Raw genomic sequence first — 26,531 nt, 5'->3', positions numbered from 1 at the left:
TGACGCGTGTGTGTGTGTCTGTGAGAAGTGGAAGAGAAGGGGGTAAGGGCATAAACTGAGTCAAGAATTTAATAAACACCAGGTACAGTAGCTCACATCTATAATCCCAGCACTTTGGGAGGCCGAGGCCTGCGAATCGCTAGAGCTCAGGAGTTTGAGACACGACAAAATCCTCTCTTTACAAAAAATACCAAAAGTAGCCAGGCATGGTGGTGCAGTCCGGTAGTCCCAGCTCCTTGGTGGGGCTGGGATAGGAGGATTGCTTGAGCCCAGGAGGTCGAGGCTGCAGTGAGCCTTGTTCACACCTCTGCACTCCAGCCAGCCTGGGTGACCAAGCAAGACCTTGTCTCAAAAAAAAAAAAAAAAAAAAAAAAAAAGAAAGAAAGAAAGAAAGAAGAGAAAAAGAAAGAAAGAAAAATTCAATAGTGTCTTGAAATGGAGGGTGAAAAGAATGAAAGCAAAATAATATACTCACAATCTTATTACCTTTTGAACTGCTAAACATTGTCAGCATAGATATATATATTTTTAAAATGAGGATACCACTCCATCTCAAGTTCCCTGAAAAAATTTCAGGGAGTAAATATGGAGTGGTAAACAAATTTTTCAAATATCTCTAAAATGTTATTGCTGGCAGGTGGCAATGAAACAATGACTTGCTGAAACATTTTTAAAAATTTAACATCAGTTATCACAAAAATTTCTAGTAAAAATACTATATATATATAGAAATACTTGCAAATTTTGAAAATTATAGTTATTTTATTGGTAGAATACCAGACTTATTTAGATGTAATTACGAATAATGAATGTGCTACAACCAATTTCAAATATTTTCTGCTACATTGTTTCTTAATATAGTAAGAACACTGTTTTGACCATAACTCTGCCCCATTATACTTAATATTTGTATCATTATTCTAAAAACAGGCCAGGTGTGATGGCTCATATCTATAATCCTAACACTGGGAGGTCAAGGCAGAAAGATCACTTGAGGCCAGGAGTTCAAGACCAGCCTAGGCAACACAGCAAGACCTCACCTGAACAAAAAAACAAAATTGGCTGGGCATGGTAGCTCACACCTAATCACAGCACTTTGGGAGGCCGAGGGGGGAGAATCACTTGAGGTCAGCCTGGCCAACAGGGTGAAACCCTATCTCCACTAAAAATACAAAAGTTAGCAGGGCATGGAGGCATGCAGCTGTAATTCCAGCTACTTGGGAGGCTGAGGCACAAGAATCGCTTGAACCCTGGAGGCAGAGGTTGCAGTGAGCCAAGATAGTGCCACTGCACTCCAACCTGGGCAACACAGCGAGTCTCAAAAAATAATAATAATTAATTAAATTTAATTTTAAAAAGAAATTAAAAAAAAAAAAAAAAAAAAACAAGTGGCCAGGCACAGTGGCTCATGCCTGTAATCTCAGCACTCTGGGAGACCGAGGCAGAAAGATCACTTGAGTCAGGAGTCTGAGACTAGCCTGGGCAACATAATGAGACCCCATCTGTACAAAAAAATTTTTTAATTTGCTGGGTATGGTAGCGTGCACTATAGTCCCAGCTACTTGGAAAGCTAAGGTGGGAGGATTGCTTGAACCCAGGAGGTTGAGGCTGCAGTGAGCCACGATGGCACCACTGCACTCCAGCCTGGGTGACAGAGTGAGACTCTGTCTCAAAAAAAAAAAAGTAACATTTTCTTTGATGTTGAATTCACATTAGCATTCACAATAATATCAAATATTTCCATTCTGATGAATGAACTTCCAAAAACTTTAATTTTATTCCATGAATTGTATGAAAAAAAAAACCATTATTGGAATTAACTGAATTTCCATTTGACACAGAAGATGAGACTGATACAAAACTGGCATCACTTAAGTGTTTGCAAAGTTCTTCTTCTGCTAATGAAGATAATACATCACAGCTATTGCCTTACTTTCTATACATGCACAAGAAAACTCAGAATAGAAAATTTATAAAATCTATTTAGCAGAGCATCCTTTGATTATAAATGAAAGTCATGCTCCACAAAGTGATATATGAATGTGCTTCCTGCAGCTACATGTGTTAAGCCACTATCTTTTAACACAGACTTCTTTAAATTGTTTTTAATTGAAACTTTTAGTTTGAGATAATTGTAGGTTCACATTCGGTTGAAAGAAATCATAGAGATCTGGTATACCTTTCACCCCGTTTTCTTCAAATGGTAACATCTTGCAAAACTATAGCACAGCTGTATTATTGACATTGATACGATTCACCTATCTCATCCTGATTTCCCCAGTTTTATTTGTATTCATCTGTGTGTGTTTAGTTCTATGCAGTTTTATCCCATGTGCGTAATACAACATATCCATCACCAAAATCAAGATACAGTATAGTTCCATTACAAGGATCCCTGGTCATTGCCCTTTATAAGCACAGTTTTGTTACATGTGCATAAAACCATGTATCCATTACCAAAGACAAGATGCAGCACAGTTCCATCACAAGGGCCCCTGGTGTTGCCCTTTTATAAGCACACACACTGCCCTCCCCGCTTCACCCCACTATCCCTAATCCCTGTAGAGTGGTATATTTTTATCACAAAGTACATACAGCCAATGAAATGCAAAGATATATTTCTAAAAACAATACTTTCTTACAAAATAGATGCAGAAACAAACCAAAGCACAAAGTATAAGCATATTTGGTGTGCTGAAAGCCTTGTTGGTCACATTTACTCAGGCATCCAGAACATTATACTTGAACATAATTAAACAAACATACAAATACAGTTGACTCTTGAACAACATGGATTTGAACTGTGCAGTTCCACTTACACATGGTTTTCTTTCTTTCTTTTTTTTTTGCAATAAATATGTCAGCCCTCAGTATGGGCAATTTTGCATCTGCAACCAACTTGGATCGAAAATATGGTATTATGGGAAAAGAAAGTTGCAAAAATAGAAGGCCAACTTTTTGTATCCACAAGTTCTGAACAGGTAACTGTGGGGCTTGAGTGGATTTTAGAATCCACAGGTGGTCCTGGAACTGATCCCCAGCAGACAGTGAGGGATACTACACACAGACATCCATAGGCACACAAAAGATGAGGGCAGTGAGTGATCATCCATTAAATCCCAATGAAGACCAATCTAATAAATTCTGAGATAAATGTTTCTATCCTGGCTAAGTTCCAGATTGAAAATAAGTGGACAACATAAAATAATGCTACAGAACTACAGTGAGGATTCTTACATATATAAGAACATTTAAAAAAGGGAGTCTTATACTGTGTTCAGGGGCAACCCTATCCTTCATGCAGAAATCAGGTTGCAGCTGAAGTAGCTGCTATTCTCTTGAGAATATGGATCTGTTCTAGACAGATAAGAACAGACTGGAAATAACAGTGTTAATATACAGATACCTCTTGTTTCCAGACCGACTATAAACAATTCAAAGGCAGAAACTTTGTGCTCTACTTTTGGTTCTCTCACATGCATAGCAGTTATAAACACACAGTAGGTGTGTAAATATTTATTAAAGGGATGAGGTCAGCACAGTAGAAAACAATGAGAAAGTTAAAACACCACAGAATCATGGGATTTTAGAGCTAGGAAGGTCCTTGGAGATTTTGTTTCAAGTACCTTTATTATAATTGAACAAACTGAGGCATAAAACTTAACCAGCTTGCCTGTCTAACATACCATGTGTTTTACTTACTTATTCTCTCTCTTTCCACAAGATTGTAAGTTCCATGAGGGTATAGATTTTTCTGTTTTATTCACTGCTGCATAACAAGCACCTAGAACAGTACCTGGCAAATAGTATATGGGGAATATCTGTTAAATGAATGAGTATTTATTTGGGACAAAGTCTCATTCTGTCACCCAGGCTGTAGTGAGGTGGTGCAATCATAGCTCACTGCAGCCTCAAACTCCTGGGCCAAGCAATTCTCCTACCTTGGCTCCCATAAATTGCTGGGATTACAGGCATGAACCACCACACCCAGCCAGGAATAATTTTTAAAATGCAACTGATACCATTATCGAGTACTATGGGATAGCCAGAAGTAAAAGAATAGATGTAAACACAGATACATTATTTAAATTTAGTGTTGAATGAAAATAGTAAGAAGCAGAAAGGAATCTACAGCAAAAGAGCATTTATATAAACTTAAAATATACACATTAAAGTTAGTAAGATAGTTTTCAAAGACATTCAGGATGATATATTAGACAATATATTAGACATATACATAGACATTTATGTCTATATCAGATATACAGACATAAAGTTAGTATGATAGTTTTCAAAGACATTCAGGATAATATATTAGACATATGGATAACTGTGAGGGAAAGGAAATGGGAGTGAAGACGACAGATAAAGGAGAATAAAATAAAGCAGAGCTTCATACATGTTAGTCACAAAAGTGTGCCATGAAATGAAAAATATGATGAAATCAGTTCTCCACATCTGAGGTGCTCTTACCCCACTTCCTTCCAGAGAGAAATATTTAACCACTGTGGTTAAATATTTCTCAAATCAGTGTGGAGTGCAGTGGCACAATAATGGCTTACCTCAATTGATCCTCCCACCTCAGCCTCCTAAGTAGCTTGGGACTACAAGTGCACACCACCAAGTCTGGCTTTTTTTTTTTTTTTTGGTAGAGATGGGGTTTTGCCATGTTCCCTAGGTTGGTCTCAAACTGCTGGTCTTGAACTCATGGGCTCAAGTGATCCGCCCATGCTGACCTCCCAAAGTGTTGGGGTAATAAGCGTGAGCTACTGCACCTAGCCTGTTTTGTTTTTTTGTTTGTTTTTACTTTTTAATTAAAGTATAACACACATATAGAAAATGTACAACTCCAGGAATTATCACAAAATAAACACATCATCCATTACAAACACCTCACAGGTCGAGACATAGTACATCACTAGTAACAGGAAGCCCCTTCCATCTTTCCCTGAGAGAACCACTATCTTGAATGCTAACAGTGGATTAGTTTTTTTCTATTTCTGAACTTTTACATAAATGGAACATGGAAGGACCTATAAAGTATACATTCTTTTGGTCTAGCTTTTTTCATTCTACAATGTTTTTTGAGATTTGGTCAAACTCATATATAGCAGTTTGTTCATTTTCATTTCTGTATAGTTTTTCATTTTAAGAATACACAATTTTTTTTTTTTTTTTTTTTGAGACGGAGTCTTGCTCTGTCACCCAGGCTGGAGTGCAGTGGCCGGATCTCAGCTCACTGCAAGCTCCTCCTCTTGGGTTCATGCCATTCTCCTGCCTCAGCCTCCCGAGTAGCTGGGACTACAGGCGCCCGCCACCTCGCCCAGCTAGTTTTTTTGTATTTTTTAGTAGAGACGGGATTTCACCGTGTTAGCCAGGATGGTCTCGATCTCCTGACCTCGTGATCCGCCTGTCTTGGCCTCCCAAAGTGCTGGGATTACAGGCTTGAGCCACCGTGCCCGGCCCAAGAATACACAATTTTGCCAGGTGCAGTGGCTCATGCCTGTAATCCCAGCACTTTGGGAGGCCGAGGCAGCTGGATTACCTGAGGTCAGGAGCTCAGGACCAGCCTGGCCAACATGGTGAAACCCCATCTTTACTAAAAAATATAAAAAAGAAAAAATTGCCAGACGTGGTGGTGGACGCCTGTAATCCAAATACTCAGGAGGCTGAGACAGGAGAATTGCTTGAACCCAGGAGGCGGAAGTAGCAGTGAGCCGAGATCGTGCCATTGCACTCTAGCCTGAGCGACAAGAGCAAAACTCTGTCTCAAAAAAAAACAAAAAAACCAATTTTATGTATCCATTTATTGTTAATTGACATTTGACTAGCCAATGTGAGGTTGTTATAAATGATTACAAAGTCATATATAAGCTATTATGAGTTTTGATGCATATAAAAACGCATGGATTTTTAAAAAATATCTAAGAATGAAATTCCTAGCATATATGTATACACGTGTGCACACACACACACACACACACACACTCAACTGTGGTAGGTAATGCCAAACTGTTTTCCAAAGTTGTTATAGTAAGACCTTATATTTGGTGAGTAAGATGGCTTAGAAATAAATAAAAACCTTTTTTCCCTCACAAGCATTAACATTCCTCTGAGCTCTCTAAAATACTGATTTGTTGTTCCTGTTTTAATTCATTGCTGAATACAACTATATGAAAACTATAAAATGTAGTGGGGTATAGCAGCTACATGCTCTGAAATCACTTCAGCCAAATTAGAATCCTGATTCTATCCAGCATTAGATTATCAGATATGCAAATAAGCTCATGGCTTGGGTATTTCAAAATAAGGGACCAAAAAAAGTATAAATTCAATTCAAATAATTTGATTTAAATCACTTAATGAGGTACTCATCATTTTAAAAAACCAGAAACTTGTTGAGTTTGCTTATCTTTTGCTTATTTTATGGTTTGGTATTGATTTTATTTTCAATTAAGTTAGCAATACCATTATTACTTCAATGTTTGGTGACTTAAAGGTTTAGAGACAGGAAATCATGACTCCGATTCTCTCATTCATTCATCTGACAAATATTTATTGAATATTGAAATGGACACGTATCAGTTTTATTTTTGACCACCCAGCATCTGAACGAACTCCTTTTCTGTGTTTAGAAAATCTGCCACTGCATGTATCTTATAAAAAAGACTGGGTGTCCCAACCAATCATGAAAGCAGAAAAAGACCAGATATTTGGCCAGGCATGGTGGCTCACACCTATAATCGCAGCATTTTAGGGGGCCAAGGCAGGCGGATCATGAGGACAGGAGTTTGAGACCAGCCTGACCAATGTGGTGAAACCCTGTCTTTACTAAAAATACAAAAATTAGCCGGGCATGGTGGCGCCCGCCGGTAATCCCAGCTACTCAGGAGGCTGAGGCAGGAGAATTGCTTGAACCTGGGAGGCGGAGGTTGCAGTGAGCCGAGATGGAGCCACTGCACTCCATCCTGGGCGACAGAGTGAGACTCTGTCTCAAAAAAAACAAAAAAACAAACAAAAAACCCCTGATATTTGCTCTCCCTATTTAGGGACGAAGCACATAGATTGGTCAATTATATGCACTCATGCAGAATTTGAATCTAGAGCTGAAGTAGCAAAAACAGTTTAAGATTCATTCTCAGGGCTGTTTCCACCATATAAGGATACACGAAGTCAGCAGTCTGCCACCCAAAAGTGGGCCCTCACCAGAACCTGACCTTGTTGGCACCCTGATCTCGAATCTCCAGCCTTGAGAACCATGGGAAATCAATTTCTATTGTTTATAAGCAAAAAAAAAAAAAAAAATCATTCTTAGAGCAGTGATATACAGCACCCAGTGGCAATGCTCCAGCAATGGCATCCAGTGGCATCAACAGTGTGTTCAACATGAAAAGGATATAGCATAACACTGGCTATGATCTAGCCTTGAGGTTTGTTTCATATTTGTTCTCTGAGTCTGGTTCTCCAGTCTTCTAGTCATTTCTGTAAGCCAACCAATATGCTTCCAATAAATTCCTTTTCTTTGGTTCAGCTAACCAGAATTAATTTCTGTCATTTGCAACCAAGAATCCTAAATGGTACCTCTAGCGTGTGCCAGGCTCTTAAGAACCAGGCACTAACACACAAAGACAAATGAGACATGACCCTGCCTTACAGGGGTTTAATAGAGAAGGCAGACAAGGAAACAAGCAATATAATACGTGATAAGTCTGCAACAGGAGTAATCACAGGAAGCACAAGAAGGACACACAGCTTAGGCTTGAGGAGTCAAAAAAGAAAGACATCATATAAATTCTGAAATATGAGTAGGTGGTAGAGGAGAGATGGAAGGGGATTCCACTCCACACGAAAGGAGGAACAAGCACAAGGCATATCACCTTTTCTTTACTCATCATCTCCTTCCTAGACAGTATCAAAAGTATATTTGAATATACCTCGATAAAGTTAGAGGGAAACATATTTGAAAGATAAAAGTGACAAAAGGAAGACTGGTCACTTTTGTCGCTTTTATCACAAACCTCATGCTTCAAACATACACACACCACTGCTGTCACCTCCACAAATCTAGCCAAAACTACTTTCCTTCTCTCCTTCTCATCTCAGTCACTTTTCAGAACAGTCAACCTGGGCTTTTAGGGTTTTTTCATTTGTTTGTTTTTGGTTGGTTGATTATTTTTAATGGGGTGGAGGAGGAATCATGAATGAGTGGATAAAGGAATTGAAAAGAGAAGTAAAGGTGTTAATCAACTGTAATCAGTGTAGTGAAGCACAAGGCACTCTACCAACAGCCTGCACTGGTTTTCCTTAACAGTAGGTACAATTTTATGAAGAAAAATACTGATATAAAATGTTTTATTGGCCGGGCGTGGTGGCTCATGCCTGTATTTCCAGCACTTTGGGAGGCCGAGGTTGGCAGATCACTTGAGGTCAGGAGTTCGAGACCAGCTTGGCCAACATGATGAAACCCTATTTCTACTAAAAATAAAAAAATTGGCCAGGCACGGTGGCTCATGCCTGTAATCCCAGCACTTTGGAAGGCTGAGGAGGGTGGATCACCTGAGGTCGGGAGTTTGAGACCAGCCTGACCAACATGGAGAAACCCCGTCTTGACTAAAAATACAAAATTAGCCAGGTGTGGTGGCGCATGCCTGTAATCCCAGCTACTCAGAAGGCTGAGGCAGGAGAATAGCTTAGAACCGGGAGGAAGAGGTTGCAGTGAGCCCAGATTGAGCCACTGCACTCCAGCCTGGGCAACAAGAGCGAAACTCCATCTCAAAAAAAAACAAAAATAAAAATAAAAAAATAAAAAATTAGCCAGGCATGGTGGTGCACACCTGTAATTCCAGCCACTTGGGAGGCTGAGGCAGGAGAATCGTTTGAACATGGGAGGCAGAGGTTGCAGTGAGCTGAGATCATGCCACTGCACTCCAGCCTGGGCAACAAAGCGAGACCCTGTCTCAAAAAAATAAAAATAAAATGTTTTATAAAATAACATATATATGCTATTTTCTCTAAAATTATAAAATTGCAGAATGACATTGATTTTAGAGATTATGTTTTAAAATTACATTAGGCTTACACAATGTATCATTTTTGCATTTTAAAAGATTTTTTTATGGATACTTAATAGTTTTACATATGTTTACTTTTTTTTTTTTTTTTTTTTAGAGACAAGCTTTCACTCTGTTACCCAGGCTGGAATGCAGTGGCACAATTACAGCTCGCCTTAACTTCAAACTCCTTGGCTCAAGCAATCCTTCTGCCTCAGCCTCCCAAGTAGCCACCACACACAGCCTATATGTTTACTTTAATTAAAACTATGCACTTCATAAGCTTTATAAGTTCTACCATTTTCAGTCATCCACTGCATGCAGGTTCAGGCTTATACAGGAAAAACTACCATAAAAGGAAACTAACAAACCAACCACTACTAGAAAAATTTGAGACCCCATCTCTACAAAAATTTTTTTTAATTAGCTGGGCATGATTGCTCATGCCTGTGGTCCCAGCTACTCAGGAGGCTGAGGTGGGAGGTCTGCTTGGGCCCAGGAGGTCAAGGCTATAGTGAGCTACGATCACACCACTGCACTCCAGCCTAGGGGACAGAGCGACACCCTGCCTCAATAAGAAAAGAAAAGAGACCGGGCACAGTGGCTCACGCCTATAATCCCAGCACTTTGGGAGGCTGAGGCAGGCGGATCACCTGAGGTCAGGAGTTCGAGACCAGCCTGGCCAACATGGGGAAACCCTGTCTCTACTAAAAATAAAAAATTAGCCAGGCGTGGTGACGCATGCCTGTAATCCCAGCTACTTGAGAGGCTGAGACAGGAGAATCACTCGAACCTGGGAGGCGAAGGTTGCAGTGAGCCAAGATCATGCCACTGCACTCCAGCCTGGATGACAGACCAAGACTCCCTCAAAAAAAAAAAAAAAAAAAAAAAAATCGCAATAAAGGAATCTTAAAGCAAATGATCAGTGACATCTCATTCCCAATTCCCAAAATGACATCAAAATTATATAACAAAAAGTGATTTGAGTATTCTACAATGTACAATTGCCTCTTGAAAAAGTCAATCGTTACTACCATGTGAAGGACAGGTATGAAAAAAAGTTTTAGTTTAGTTTCGTTAAGTTAAATGGGGTAAAAATTCACTTCAGTCATACTGAACCATTTACAGTTTCCCCCTTTACACAACTCCATGCCACTTTTGCAAATTCAGTTCCTCCTATCACAATATCTCTATTCCAATGGCCAACTACTATGTAACACCGGAGACCTGCTCTTCGAAGCCTTCCTTACCCTTTTCTCCATGAGAGATTATCATGGAGACATGTCTCTTTTCTTATGCTTCCAGAATATCTTGCACATATCTCTACTATGATTATCACATTAATACTCTATTTATTTCTCTGAACATCTATTCTTCTCAACTAGATTATGCATTGAGAGTAGGCAATGTTACACCCCCATCTCTGTAAACATCTGTTCTAGCACACTCCCTGGCAGAGAGTAGGCAGTCAATAAATGTTTGCTAAATGAAGAATGATGTGATGTATTAATGGCATTAATATTAGGTTAAAGAAGATATATATCATCATACACATATGCTCATAAAATAATATGACTCAAACTTCCAATTCTGTATGCAGAAGCTAAGCACCTCCATTGTTTTTTTCTTAAAAAAGGGAGACATTTTTAGTCTTCACAATAATCATGTATAGATTGTGGATGAAATAAATTAAGTTTCCTACTATACATAAAACCACTGAGCAGTATCTTTTTCATTTCATAAAAAATCATAATTTTTTTATCATTAAGTATTCCTTTGTATTCACTACTTTTTAGAAAGTCTGTTTACCTACACACCTATCCTCTGAGAATTGTGTGCCCTGTATCACTCTCCTTCCACAAAAACTGGGCCTGAAAGCCATGTTTTATGAACCTTTGGCTTCATTGGCAACAGCTGATTAGACATAGATACCTGTCTCTAACTGAATTTTCTCCCAGAGGTTCAGAATGAAATCACAGAACCATGAGCAAATATATGAATTTAAAAGTTAGAAGACATGTCCAGCCATATGCAGTGGTGAAAGACAACATGCAAAGTAAGAAAAATGAAGTGGAAAGGCAGGAAGACTCAGAGAAATCATGCTATCCCAGGTAGTAAGAAAATAGCTGCATGGGGCCGGACACGGTGGCCTGTAATCCCAGCATGTTGGAAGGCCGAGGCGGGAGGATCACTTGAGGTCAGGAGTTCGAGGCCAGCCTGGACAACATAGTGAAACCCCACCTCTACTAAAAATATAAAATGAGCCAGGTGTGGCGGCATGCGCCTGTAATTCCAGCTACTCAGGAGGCTGAGGCAGGAGAATCACTTGAACCCAGGAAGCAGAGGTTGCAGTGAGCCGAGATTGTACCATGGCACTCCAGCCTGGGTGACAGAGCAAGACTCTGTCTCAAAAAAAAGAAAGAAAAAAAGAAAATAGCTGCCTGGGTTATAAATTTCCAGTTCCTGGTTTCCCTTCCCCTTCATGAGTCTTGGCTGTACTTCTATCAGGTACTGTGAAAACTCCAGCATCTTTGCCTAATGGGAACTAATTTCCCTTTTTTGGGTAAGCCAGGTTAAATTTTTTAAATTACAAACTTTTTTTTTTTTAGATAGTCTTACTCTGTTGACCAGGCTGGGGTGCAGTGTCATGATCTCAGCCCACTGCAACCTCTACGTCCCAGGTTCAAGCGATTCTCCAGCCTTAGCCTCCCGAGTAGCTGGGATTACAGGCACACACCACCACGTCTGGCTAAGTTTTGTATTTTTAGTAGAGATGGGGTTTCGTCATGTTGGTTAAGCTGGTCTCGAACTGCTAATCTCAAGTGACCTGCCTGCCTCGGCCTTCCAAAGTGCTAGGATTATAGGTATGAGCCACTGCACCGGGCCACAAACAAAAAATTTGATTAAACCTCAAAAAAGAAAAGCAAAATATCAGTTAATCATAGAAGCGAAAAAAAAGTTTTGTTTAAAAAAATGGCTGTTAGGCCGGGCATGGTGGCTCATGCCTGTAATCCTAACACTTTGGGAGGCCAAAGTGGGCAGATCACGAGGTCAGGAGGTTGAGACCAGCCTGGCCAATACGATGAAACCCTGTAGTCCCAGCTACTGGAAGGCTGAGGCAGGAGAATAGCTTGAACCCGGAGGCGGAGGCTGCAGTGAGCTGAGATTGGGCCAATGCACTCTAGCCTGGGCGACAGAGTGAGACTCCGTATCCAAAAAAAAAAAAAGGCTGTTAAAGCTGGTATCTTCAGATATTCCTCAGCACGATAAAATGAAAAATATTCACCAAACATAGCAAGTTCAAACAATATTCTATAAATCCAACTTCAGTGTAGCTATGAGTGAGTATGAACAAAATTCTATTACAAAGTTATGGTGTCCAGAAAAAATGAGAGATTAATAGGGAATTTCTTAGACTTTATCCGAACAAATTATTTTTTAAAGAAAAATAATATCAGTTACTACAATTTTGACAAAAAAGGGGGTGAGATTTTTCTTCTCCGGTGATAACAGCCAGTCTTACCTAACAAGCCAAAGTAACATTCTATAGTTTTCCCCACCCATCTATACCCATTTATCTTAAAAACATGACATTTCAGAGTCCTCAACTAAAATACTCAGTGGTAAAATACAGTGACCTTAAAAAAAAAAAAAAAAAGCGTTCCCCAATACCACAGTCATTACAGCTATACCTCAGAAATACTGTATGTTAGGTTCCACATCACTACAATAAAGTCAATATCACAATAAAGGAAGTCACACGAATTTTTTGGATTCCTAGTGCATATAAAAAGTTATGTTGCAGGCTGGGCATGATGGCTCATGCTTGTAATCCCAGCACTTTGAGAGGCCGAGGCGGGCGGATCACAAGGTCAGGAGATAGAGACCATCCTAGCTAACACAGTGAAACTTTGTCTCTACTAAAAATATAAAATTAGCTGGGCATGGTAGCATACGCCTGTAATCCAGCTACTCAGGAGGCTGAGGCAAGAGAATCACTTGAACCCAGGAGGCGGAGGTTGCAGTGAGCTGAGACCATGCCACTGCACTCCAGTCTGAGTGACAGAGCGGGACTCCATATCAAAAAAAAAAAAAAAAAAAAAAGCTATGTTGCTTTCAGCTCAGAGGAGGCCAACGTGCAACTTTCTTCAATTGTCCCAAATCTAAGTTCACCTGACACCAGCTGCCTCCACCATGCCACCAAAGTTCAACATCAATGAGATCAAAGTTGTATACCTGAGGTGCACCAGGGGTGAACTCAGCGCCACATCTGTGCTGGTCCCCAAAGATTGGCTCCCTGGGTCTGTCTCCAAAAATGGTTGGTGACAGTGCCAAGGCAACTAGTGACTGGGAGGGTCTGAGGATAACTGTGAAACTTACTGTTCAGAGCAGACAGGCCCAGATTGAGGTGGTACCTTCTGCCTCTGCACTGATCATCAAAGTCCTCAAAGAAGCACCAAGAGACAGAAACAGAAAAACATTAAACAAAGTGGAAATATCACTTTTGATGAGACTGTCAACATTGATTGACAGATGCAGCACCTATCTTTAGCCAAAGAACTCTGGAACCATTAAAGAGATCCTGGGGACTGCCCAGTCTATGGGCTGCAATGCTGATGGCTGCCATCCTCATGGCATCATAGACAACATCAACAGCGGTATGGTGGAATGCCCAGCTAGTTAAGAAGCACAACGAAAAATATTTTAACAAAGGTTCATTTGACAACTAAAAGATAAAAAATATTTATACCATAGTCTAAGTATGCAATTGCATTACATCTAAAAAAAAGTACATATCTTAATTTTAAAATACTTATGGTAAAAAATGCTAACAATCATGGGAGCCTTCAGCAAGTGGTAATCTATTTGCTGATGGAGGGTCTTGCCTAGAGATGTTGATGACTGATCAGTGTAGTGGTGGCTAAAGGTTCAAGGGGCTGTGGCAATTTCTTAACAGAAGACAACAATGAAATTTGCCACATTGACGCTTCCTTTCATGAAAGATTTCTCTGTAGCATGTGATGCTGTTTCGGAGCATTTTACCCACAGTAAAACTTATTCCAGAGTGCTGGGATTACAGGCATGAGCTACCATGCCTGGCTTGTTCCCAGTTTTAAAACAAGACAAACTTACAGGCCAGTCTCACGTAATTAAAGCTTAGCAAGACTAGGAAAATCTACATGTCAACAGCCAGTTCAGAGATAAAAACAAAACAAATAGTACTTTTATGAAACTTTCCAAGATTATATAGTTAGTTCTAGTATTCAGAAAAAATGAAAAATATTAAATTCAGAGTAAAACAAAGGTTTATGAAAAATTAAACACTGACTGCCATAAAAAGGATTTTAGGGCCCCACAAGGTGGTGCATGCCTACAGTTTCAGCTACTCTGAAAAGACTGCTTGAGCCCAGGAATTTGAGGTCGATCTGGGGAATATGGCGAGACCGCATGTCTAGAATAAATAAATAAAAATTAGAAGAAAAAAAAAACCTTTGTTAATCTCAAGATACAAATTCAAGAGAAGGAAAAAGACCAGGCACAGTGGCTCATGCCTGTAATCCTAGCACTTTGGGAGGCCGAGGTGGGTGGATCGTGTGGATCAGGAGTTCAAGACCACCCTGGCCAACATGGTGAAACCCCGTCTTTACTAAAAACACAAAACTTAGCCAGGCATGGTGGTGTGCACCTGTAATCCCAGCTACTCGGGAGGCTGAGGCAGGAGAATCGCTTGAACCTGGGAGGCAGAGGTTGCAGTGAGCCGAGATTGCTCTCCAGCCTGGGAGATAAAGCGAGACTGTCTCAAAAAAAAAAAAAAAAAAAAAAAGAGACAGAAGGAAAAAAAAAACCTTTTTTTTTTTTTACGCCATTCTCTTGCCTCAGCCTCCCGAGTAGCTGGGACTACAGGCGCCCGCCACCTCGCCCGGCTAGTTTTTTTTTTTTTTGTACTTTTTAGTAGAGACGGGGTTTCACCCTGTAGACCAGGATGGTCTCGATCTCCTGACCTCGTGATCCACCCGTCTCGGCCTCCCAAAGTGCTGGGATTACAGGCTTGAGCCACCGCGCCCGGCCCCCTTTTTTTTTTTTTAAGACAAGAAACTCTGTTGCTGAGGCTGGGGTGTGTGGCACAATCATAGCTCACTGCTGCCTCAAAGTCCTGGGCTCAAGTGATCCTCCCACCTCAGCCTCTACAGGGGAACACTACCATGCCTGGTTAGTTGGTGTTTTGCATGTATTTGTTGCTGAGAAAGAGTCTCACTCTGTCACCCAGGCTAGAGTGCAGCAGTGCGATCTCGGCTCACAGCAACCTCTACCTCCTAGGTTCAAGCAATTCTTGTGCCTCAGTCTGCCAAGTAGCTGGGATTACAGGCATACACCACCACGCCCAGCTAATTTTTGTATTTTTAGTAGAGATGGGGTTTCACCATGTTGGCCAGGCTGGGATTACAGGCGTGAGCCACAGTGTCTGGACTATTTATTTATTTTGTTTTTTATTTTTGGATAAATGGGGTTTAGCTATGTTGTCCTGCTTCAAACTCCTGGGTTCAAGTGATCCTCCTGCCTTGGCCTCCCAAAGCACTGGGATTACAGGCATGAGCCACCACACCTAGCAGGAAAAAAAAAAGGTTAAGTAAAGATTTATTGTAACTGTTTACAATAATGGAAGAAGGCAGAGGTATCAATAATTTTTAATGACATATTGCAGGCTCGAGTGACCCGTCCACCTCGGCCTCCCAAAGTGCTGGGATTACAGGTGTGCACCACCCTGCTAGGCCCATTCTGTGCTCTTGTTCAACCTTTCTCTATAACATGCTTTCATTTATGCCCGAATAAAAAAATACAATCTTAATACAGCTACTTCCCTCACACCTTAATCCAAAAGAGGAAAGGCTAGTTAAATGCTACAGTACAGATTAAATGAAGATTAAAAGTAAGTAAAGGGCATTCCTAGAGTTTAACCAGTGCTATTAATAAGAAAAGTATGCTGAATTTTAAATAAGCAACTAATTAAGTGGTACAATTAAGAAATAGTAATCATCATCAACACCAATTTTTTTTAAAATTTTTTTTTATTATTATACTTTAAGTTCCAGGGTACCTGTGCACAACGTGCAGGTTTGTTACATATGTATACATTTGCCATGTTGGTGTGCTGCACCCATTAACTCATCATTTACATTAGGTATATCTCCTAATGCTATCCCTCCCCCTTCCCCCATCCCCACAATAGGCCCTGGTGTGCGATGTTCCCCTTCCTGTGTCCAAGTGATATCATTGTTCAATTCCCACCTATGAGTTAGAACATGCGGTGTTTGGTTTTCTGTTCTTGCGATAGTTTACTGAGAACGATGGTTTCCAGCTGCATCCATGTCCCTACAAAGGACACAAACTCATCCTTTTTTATGGCTGCATAGTATTCCATGGTGTATATGTGCCACATTTTCTTAATCCAGTCTGTCACTGATGGACATCTGGGTTGATTCCAAGTCTTTGCTATTGTGAATAGTGCTGCAATAAACATACGTGTGCATGTGTCTTTATAGCAGCATGATTTATAATCCTTTGGGTATATATCCAGTAATGGGATGGTTGGGTCAAATGGTATTTCTAGTTCTAGATCCTTGAGGAATCGCCACACTGTTTTCCACAATGGATCAATGCCAATTTCAAATTTGTGACAGAACACCAAATGTTGGACCTCTTAGAAACACTAATGGTCAACTTGCCATGACATTTTCAAAAGCTAGAGTTGTATCTTGCATTTTAAAACCCAGGATTAGTTGGTTTGTTCTTTCATTCACTAATTCATAGCCTGGTGGAGGAGATATATAAATTAAAATACTTAAGAGCAACAATAGTTATAATAGCTTAGTTACTGAATATTTATTAGTCATAGGCATTGTTCTAAGTACTTTACTTGCACTAGCAAACATAAGCTTCACAAACACCTTATGAAGGCATCATTAACCCCATTCACAGGGAAGAAAATGAGGTACACGGAGTTAACACAGTCAAACAGCAAAGTCAGGTTTCAATCCCAGGCAGTCTGGGTCTGGACGCAACTACTTTATCCTGCCTCTCCAATACTATAGTTCATTCCACAAATTCTTACTGAGTGCCATCTCTGGTCTGGGTGCTTGAGCTATAACACAGTTACCAACAGATTATTCCAAGAGGGACCCAATTCTCCAGGTAAGAGTATGGATCTGAGAAGGCGTTCTAGAGAAAGTAATGCCGGGCTGAGTCCTAAAAGTTGTAAAGGAGTTAGGTAGGCAAAAAGAAAAAGGAAGGAGGAAACAAAGGCATTCCAGGCAGAAGGACTATATAAGCAATGGTCAACAATCCAGAAACAGTATGTATATTCAGCAAATCATCAAAAAGCAGCTCTGCAGAGCTGGAGTGGAAAGTGGAAGACAGAAATTACTAGAGTTAAGATTAGAGAATCAAGTATAAGCCAAGTCATGGAGAGTTTTAATGATACATTAAAATTTTATCACATTCACAATGGGGAGTCAATAAAGGATTTTCAGGTTTATGTTTCAAACATACCATTCTAGCAATTCTGAGAAGGTGAATCTCAAGGAGATAAAACTGAAGACAGGAAAATCACAAAAAGGTAAGGAAATAGTTTCTAATAAAGCAGAGGTTGGAACAAGGATGCTGGGGAAGTGACTGATTCAAAAAATATTTAGGAGATAAATCCAGAATTCAGTAAATAAATGGATGTAAGGAATGAGAGAGAGAGAGAGAGAAGAAATCATGAAGGATTTCAAAGTTTCCTCCTTGGTTGATGAAGTCAACAGTAGTACATGATGTCTTTGAAAGAAAAACTATAGATAGGTAAATAAAGTCCAGTTTGGACAAGAAGAGTTTGAAGTGAAGATGATAAATAAAATAATTGAATCTGATGCTTTGGAAAGAGACTGATGCTAGAAAAAATGGCCTGGGGAGTAATGGGTAGATACACAGTAATTGAAACTATAGGGATAACTGTTAAGTTAGGACAATGTGAAGACTGAGAAGAACAACTGGCCAACTCAGAAACACCACTGTTTATGGGACAGGCAGAGAATACACAAAAGGGGATGGCATGGTGGAAGTCATGGGGCAGAGTTTCTTGAGAAAGTATTATCGTCATTGGTTACTTTACAAGAGCAAGTTTAGTGATATGAGAAAGCAGAAATTAAACGACAGTGGGATAAAGAGTAAATAAGAGAAAAATGATTTTAGGGCCCCACAAGGGCCCTTGTTGTTGATACAGACAACTCTATCAATTTTCTCATCTGCAAAACTGAGACAGTAGGTGACTGTGAATACTAAACAATGCACTACACAGGACCTCACATATAATAAGTGTTACAGGCCCTCATAGACTGTTTTCATCCTTGTTCACTACACCTAGCCACATCAGGTGCCTTTCTGCTCTCAAACATCCCAGGCCCCTTTGCATTGCAAGGCTTTGCACTTGATACTCCTCTTTCCTCACTCAGCTCTTCACATTTCTGGCTCCTTCTTGCTTGTCGAGTGTCGATCTCCCAATAGAGGGTTTCCCCAAGAAGTACTCTAACGACTCTCTTTCGTTCATTCTCTCAGATCACCCTGTTTTACTTCCTTTATAACCCGTACTAGTCTTCGAACTTTTCTTGTTTATTTAAAGATAATATGCCAAAGTGATTAAGAGTGCAGGCTCCACAATCAGACTGGTTGCAAACTGCAGCTTTGTCATTTACTAGCAATGTGACCTCAGACAACTTGTTTAACCTGTGTCTTAACTTCTTCATCTTTAAAATGGGCAAAATAACACACACACACACACACCCTGAAAACAGACAAAAATAAAAATAAAAATAAATGGGCAAAATAATTACCTCATAGACTTCTTGGGGGAGTTAAATTAGCTAAAACATACAAAGTTACTACAGGAATACAGGTACATTTTTAAGTTCTCAAATATTACATATTTAATTACAGTAATCTTAATGTTCTATCAAAGAGCATTTATCAATATGTAACAGATATTACATATTATAATATCTGTAGCAATAATAATTCTTAGTCCAAACGTAAAGATGTCAACTAACAACCAAATGAAGAAGTGCTATTCTAAGTAAACCTCAGGAAACACTACTGATGGAAGGGATCTTTTTTTTTTTTTTGGCCACAAAAGTCAGGAGGGAAAAAAAAAACACATCTGAAGCTAAAGATCTTCAGTTGAGCAAGGGAAAATTTTTATAAGCTTTATATGGAATTACTGTGTAATTTAGATCAATTTATAAAAAAATAAAAATAAAATACAGATGTTGGGGAAAAGGTTTGACTTAAGTAACTTTGGGAAACTTGAAACTGGAAACTCTAACAACAAAAAGAACTGTACATAAGCACTGCTCTTTTTTGGTAAAGGCATTTCTCATGGAGATACAGGTTAACAATTCTAAAAGTACTGCACATGGACGATGGGACTGAACAAATAACTTAATGGATGCCAGATGGCGTGAGCCAGATTTCTCACTTTTGGAGAGGGAGGTAATAGATAACAGGGTAAAGCTAGAATGAACTATATAGTATTGATAGTCAAAGGCATCAGTATGAACTCATGTTTACCTTAATATAGATACAGATAATAATTATGTATGTGTATACATACATATATTTTCCAGGTCTATACACTGAAAAGGCCTAGAAGTCATGATATTACAACAGCAATGAGCACACTGAGTAACTAGATCTTGGTTTCTAACATGATTCACCAAAAAATAGAACCAGGGATCCTTGGAAAAATGGCTGATTCTAGGGCTGGGGCAGGAAATATACAAGATGTGTCTGGAACTTCTTCTAGTGCCAGAAAGTAAGGAAGTACTCTCAAAACAAAATAATGGAGTATGTCCTGTTGATAGAACAATTTGAGCAACAAAATAAAAAAAGTAGTATAGGATTATGACCCCTAGTATAAAATAAACATCTATCAGTCCATACATACATAAATGATTGAATAAATATATAAATGGGGAAAAAAAAGACTATCCATAGCAGAAGAATTCCAAATAATTTTATAGACAGTGCCCCTTTAAGAAAATAGAGATAGATCCACTGAGTGTGGTCTACACTTAGTGACTTGTTTCCAAAAAGAGTATGGGAAAACTTTGCAGTACAGAAACCCGGCAAACACTAGCTCAGCCTGGTGACCAAGGTTAACAATATCAGTGATAAGCCATACTGAGAGTATTTCCCCTTGATATGATGCAATGAGAGTGGCACTTTACCTCTGTGACTGTCCTCCCTCAAACCCATAACCCCAGTCTAACCATGAAGAAAGCATCAGACAAACCCAAACCAAGGGACATTCTATAAAATCCCTGACCAATACTCCTCAAAACTATCAAAGTTATCAAAAACAAGGGAAGTCAGAAACGCCATCACAGCCCAGATAAGGTAAGGAAAGATGTCAACTAAATGTATTGTTGTATTCTGGATAGGATCCTGGAACCAAAAAAGAACCTTAGGTAAAAACTAATGAAATCCAAGTAAATGAATTTTAGTTAGTAGTAATGTACCAATATTGGTTCCTTAACGCTGACAAATTTAACATTGAAATGTCAGATATTAGCAACATGACAAGACCTCCACTTCTTACAAAAAAAAAAAAAAAAAAAAAATAGGGGAAACTGGGTGTAAGGTATACCTTAACTCCCTGTAACTTTTCTGTAAATCTAAACATATTCTATAAGAAAACATTTACTCAAATTAAATAAAAATAGTAAAAATATGGGGAGGTTATTGCCTTAACCAATCTGATTTTAGTCCCTTAAGTCATGTATAGTGGGCTAGAAAAAAACAGAAATACAAGTTGTATTGTGCAAAATAATCTCAACATTGACGAACCACTTATAATACTGTATGTGTAAGTGCCTATAAGTCATTTTTTTATGTGCACATTTTGATTCCTTAATTGGTAAGCACTTCAGGAGCAGAAAACCCTCCTCCAAGCAGGAGGAGGACACTCAAATTTGGGACTAAAGCAAAACTGTGGTACTAATTATATTAATAAAACTTCCACCTGGGCCAGGCATGGTGTCTCATGCCTGTAATCCCAGCACTTTGGGAGCCTGAGGTGGGCAGATCACTTGAGGTCAGGAGTTCAAGACCAGCCTGACCAAGATGGTGAAACCCCATCTCTAACAAAAAATGCAAAAATTAGCGAGGCATGGTGGTGTATGCCTGTAGTTCCAGCTACTTGGGAGGGCTGAGGCACAAGAATTGCTTGAACCTGGGAGGCGGAGGTTGCAGTGAGTCACCACTGCACTCCAGCCTGGGTGACAGAACGAGACATTGTCTCAAAAAAAAAAAAAAAAAAAACCATATGACTTATGTAGTGGTAAATAATTTTTTTGTTTCTAAATGAAAGCCGAAATACAAAGATCAGAAATTTATAAAGGCCGGGCATGGTGGCTCACGATTATAATTCCAGCACTTTGGGGGGGCCAAAGCAGTCACATAGTTTGAGACCAGCCCGGGCAACATGGCAAAAGCTAGTCTCTACAAGAAAAAAAGAAAAAATTAGCCAGGAATGGTGGCATGTGCTTGCAGTCCCAGCTACTCGGGAGGATGTGACAGGAGGATCATTTGAGCTCAAGAGGTTGAGGTTGCAGTGAGCCATGATCGCACCATTGCACTCCAAGCTGGGTGACAGAGCAACATCCTGTGTCTTAAAAAAAAAAAAAAAAAAAGGCCAGGCACGGTGGCTCAAGCCTGTAATCCCAGCACTTTGGGAGGCCGAGACGGGCGGATCACGAGGTCAGCAGATCAAGACCATCCTGGCTAACACGGTGAAACCCCGTCTCTACTAAAAAATACAAAAAACTAGCCGGGCGAGGTGGCGGGCGCCTGTAGTCCCAGCTACTCGGGAGGCTGAGGCAGGAGAATGGCGTAAACCTGGGAGGCGGAGCTTGCAGTGAGCTGAGATCCGGCCACTGCACTCCAGCCTGGGCGACAGAGCGAGACTCTGTCTAAAAAAAAAAAAAAAAAAAAAAAAAGTATTAAATTTCTTTTTGTTGTTATTATGTTGTTTTGTACATGAGACATTTTTATTTTTGAAAAGCTTTAAAAATAAAATTACCGAAAAATGTAGTATACACTCACATACTCATACATAAAGCATTAACATTTTTCATTTTTGCTTCCGATTTATATTTAATAGAAAATAACTATATAATAGTTATCACATTGAATTCTGAAACACTGAAACACTTCCTCATGGTCTCAGAAGAGGAATATAACTAAACATACTTGGAAAAAGTACAATGCAAAGCTCACTATCAACAATATATACTATAGGACAAAATTACAGTAACTTGGGTCCACATTAGGCATTGTTCAAGAGATCTGGAAACTTCAAAAGCCAAATAAAAATAAGTTTTCCTAACATTTGTAACTATCCTGAAAATACCTAAAAACAAACAAAAAAACTTACAAATCAGTAAGAAATCAAAGAATTTGATAATATTAACTGCTGGCAAGGATATGAAAAAACAGAAATTGTCTGCAATATCCTATAAATATCTTATACAGAGAAAAATATATACATATATTTTTTGAGACGGAGTCTCGCTCTGTCGCCCGGGCTGGAGTGCAGTGGTCGGATCCCAGCTCACTGCAAGCTCCGCCTCCTGGGTTCACGCCATTCTCCTGCCTCAGCCTCCCGAGTAGCTGGGACTACAGGCGCCCGCCACCTCGCCCGGCTAGTTTTTTGTATTTTTTAGTAGAGATGGGGTTTCACAGTGTTAGCCAGGATGGTCTCCATCTCCTGACCTCGTGATCCGCCCGTCTCGGCCTCCCAAAGTGCTGGGATTACAGGCTTGAGCCACCGCGCCCGGCCTCAAGAGAAAAATATTTATATCCTAGGACACAGTAATTTTACAGTCAGGTATATGACCTGGAGAAACTATAGCATGTTGCTTCAGGAGATACTGGAATATTCATGAGACAATGTTTATAATAGATAAAAAATGAAAACAATTTAAATGCTCAATAGAGGAAATGATAAATTGTATATACTCCTTCACTGGAACACTATACAGCTGTGTAAATAAGTGAATTAGACCTACGGTATCAACAAGGATTGAGGGCAGAAAAAAATAAAACGAAAAAAGCAAGCTTTAAAATCCATATACCATGACACAATCATATTAACAGCTGCTTAAACTTACTATAACATACTTTTTTTTTTTTTTTTTTACTGCCAGACTCAGTTTTAACTACCTTATATAAATTAGCTTATTTAGGCCAGGCACAGTTGCTCATGCCTGTAATCCTAGCACTTTGGGAAGCCAAGGCAGTAGGATCGCTTGAGCCCAGGAGTTTGAGACTAGCCTGGGCAACATGATGAAACTCAGTCTCTAAAAAGAAAAAAAAAAATTAATAAAAATAAGTTAAATAAATAAATAAATAAACTCATTTAATTTTTACAACAATTGTATGAAGTGGACACCTCTATCATCCCTATGTGATAGATGAGGACACTGAGGCATGTAAAGATTAAATAACTTACCTAAAGTCACAAAATTAAGTAGCAGAGTCAAGATTCACACCAAGGGAGTATGATTTGAAACGTACTCCAATGTACACGTTCTTCAAAAGCACCTAAAGCAATGCCATGTCATTGTTCATACATACAGTTTATTAAAAAATAAACTAGAAGGATACAAATCAAATTCATTACAGCAATTTCCTCTGCGAGGGGAGATGAAGGTGAGGAGGATAAAACTGGGGAGAACAAAAGGGACTTTAACATGATCTGTAATATTCAAGAAAAGTATAAAGTTCTACACTGCTCTTTTAGAATTCAATGTGATAACTACAACATAAATAGCTATTTTAAATTAAATATATATCTGAAGCAAAAATGAAATATGTTAACATTTTATATGTGGGTATGTGGGTGTATACATTTTTGCTATTTATTTTTAAAACTTTTCAAAACTAAAAATCTCTCATCTACAAAACAATATTACAACAAAATTAAGAAATTTAATAAAGTTCTGATCTTCATATTTCAGCTTTCATTTGAAAACAAAAACAGCTGGCCGGGTGCTGTGGCTCAAGCCTGTAATCCCAGCACTTTGGGAGGCCAAGATGGGCAGATCACAAGGTCAGGAGATCGAGACCATCCTGGCTAACATGGTGAAACCCCGTCTCTACTAAAAAATAAAAAAAACTAGCCGGGCGAGGTGGCGGGCGCCTATAGTCCCAGCTACTCGGGAGGCTGAGGCAGGAGAATGGCGTGAACCCGAAAGGCGGAGCTTGCAGTGAGCTGAGATCCGGCCACTGCACTCCAGCTTGGGCGACAGAGCGAGACTCCGTCTCACAAAAAAAAAAAAAAAAAAAGAAAACAAAAACAGCTTAACTGTGTGAGCTTATGTATGTATATACACTTTAACATACATATGGAAAACGCATTTTTACACAGATCAAGAGAGACAGGTTTTAACAAAATATGTCAGAAACAGTATCTCTTACTATACATTTTAATGACTCACTATTCTCAGTGAAAATAAAGTATAACACTAGTAGGAAAATTCCCTTGATATCTTTCTACCTCTTTCTTTTTGTCTCTTCTCTCTCTTGCTTTCTAACTTGTGATTTTTAACAGAAGGAAGCACAAAGAAGGAACTAAGAAAGTGTCACACATTTTAAAAATAATAACATGTTCATAGATGAACATATAGGCAGCCCTTCTAACTATAGGATTCCCAAACCTACAATCAAGTAATATTTCAAAAATGTATCTGTAAATTTGTTGTCTAGAACTCACAGCACACATTCCTATGAAGAAAGTTACAAAAGGATATGAGCACTAGGAAAAAGATACTGCCTGAGGTGCCAGGCTATTGGCAGAGAAACAGGAAAATCTGAATACACAGTATGTACTGATGGTTCAAAAAGCAAAAAAAAATTCTTACCCAGGGTCTGAGGCCAGAAATCACTATTCATTTATTTACCTTTGTAATCTCAGTAACTAGCAAATTATCTGGCATCTCATAATCAAAGACCATTGCCTACTGACTGACGAAGTAATGGGGAAATGACTAAGTAGAGGAATCCATCAATAGGTGGCACTGTCAACACAGAACAGCTTTGGTGGAAGAAAGAAAAACCTTGGTGAGAAGCAATGTTTAATGACACAAAAATCCACATATGTAAAATTATTACAAGGTTAGTGCTGGTTATTAAGAGAACATCTTCATCTAAATTACAAGCTGTGTCTATTATTGTATAATGAAAATAAGCACGATATTTTGGGTTACTTTTGCTAACAATAAACCTTAAGATAATTTTCCTACTGTAGCAATAGTTATTTGGGATTTTCAGTATTTTCTCCTATGACCCTTGAAAATATTTCAATGTCTTTTTCATAATTATAAGAGTAATAGGCCGGGCGCGGTGGCTCAAGCCTGTAATCCCAGCACTTTGGGAGGCCGAGACGGGCGGATCACGAGGTCAGGAGATCGAGACCATCCTGGCTAACACTGTGAAACCCCGTCTCTACTAAAAAATACGAAAAACTAGCCGGGCGAGGTGGCGGCGCCTGTAGTCCCAGCTACTCGGGAGGCTGAGGCAGGAGAATGGCGTGAACCCGGGAGGCGGAGCTTGCAGTGAGCTGAGATCCGGCCACTGCACTCCAGCCTAGCGACAGAGTGAGACTCCGTCTCAAAAAAAAAAAAAAAAAAGAGTAATAATTGGCCAGGTGCAGTAATCTCAGCACTTTGAGAGGCCAAGGCGGGCAGATTGTTTGGGCTTACGAGTTCAAGACCAGTCTGGGCAACATGGCAAAACTCCGTCTCGAAAAATACAAAAATTAGCTGAGCATGGTGACGCATGCTTGTAGTCCCAGTTACTTGAGAGGCCGAGGTGGGAGGATGGCTTGAGCCTGGGAGGTGGAGGTTGCAGTGAGCTGAGATCGTACCACTGCACTCCAGCCTGGGTGATAGAGCCAGGCCTTGTCTCAAAAAAAAAAAAAAAAAAAAAGTAATAATTATTCAGAACAGAGAAAAGCACAAAAACTAAAATAAAAATTACCTATAATTCTATCACCCAGGGACAGTATCTCTTACCATTTTATATATCTCCTGCAAATCTTTTTGCCATCTATACCTATATGTTTCTTTATATTCTAATTTTTCTCTTAACACTATATTGTACTTTCTTATGTTAGTACATTTTAAAAATGATTTTTAGAAGCTGTATCCACCATATAGATTATCATTAATTTCACCATTCCCATATTATAATGCATTTTGACTATTAAAATTGTTCCACTCTTATAAAATGCTATATAAATTAACCACTTCTTGTTGTCTGAGACAGGGTCTCACTCTGTTGCCCAGGTTGGAGTGTAGTGGCACAATCATAACTCGCTGCAGCCTCAAACTCCTGGGCTCAAGGGATCCTCCTGCCTTGGCCTCCCAAAAGGCTGGAATCACAGGCATG

At 39.4% G+C, this 26,531-nt stretch overlaps 1 protein-coding gene across 10 annotated transcripts in view; it reads right to left on the bottom strand.

The window, feature by feature from the left end:
- Positions 1-26,531, bottom strand: part of DENND4A (DENN domain containing 4A) — a 131,859-nt gene that overhangs the window by 102,351 nt on the left and 2,977 nt on the right. The window contains exon 1 of one of the 10 annotated variants that reach the window (XM_033189710.1): positions 3,703-3,721. The exons of the other annotated variants lie outside the window; for them this stretch is intronic. The gene's annotated coding sequence lies outside the window, so the exon portion shown is untranslated. Of the gene's footprint in view, positions 1-3,702; positions 3,722-26,531 lie in introns of those variants that run through there. 10 annotated transcript variants of the gene reach the window in all.

Source organism: Trachypithecus francoisi, unplaced genomic scaffold (genome assembly GCF_009764315.1).
Source record: "Trachypithecus francoisi isolate TF-2019V2 unplaced genomic scaffold, Tfra_2.0 Lachesis_group3, whole genome shotgun sequence".
NCBI lineage: Eukaryota > Metazoa > Chordata > Mammalia > Primates > Cercopithecidae > Trachypithecus > Trachypithecus francoisi.
Note: the sequence above shows the minus strand (reverse complement) of the source record. Positions and strands in the feature narration are given on the sequence as shown.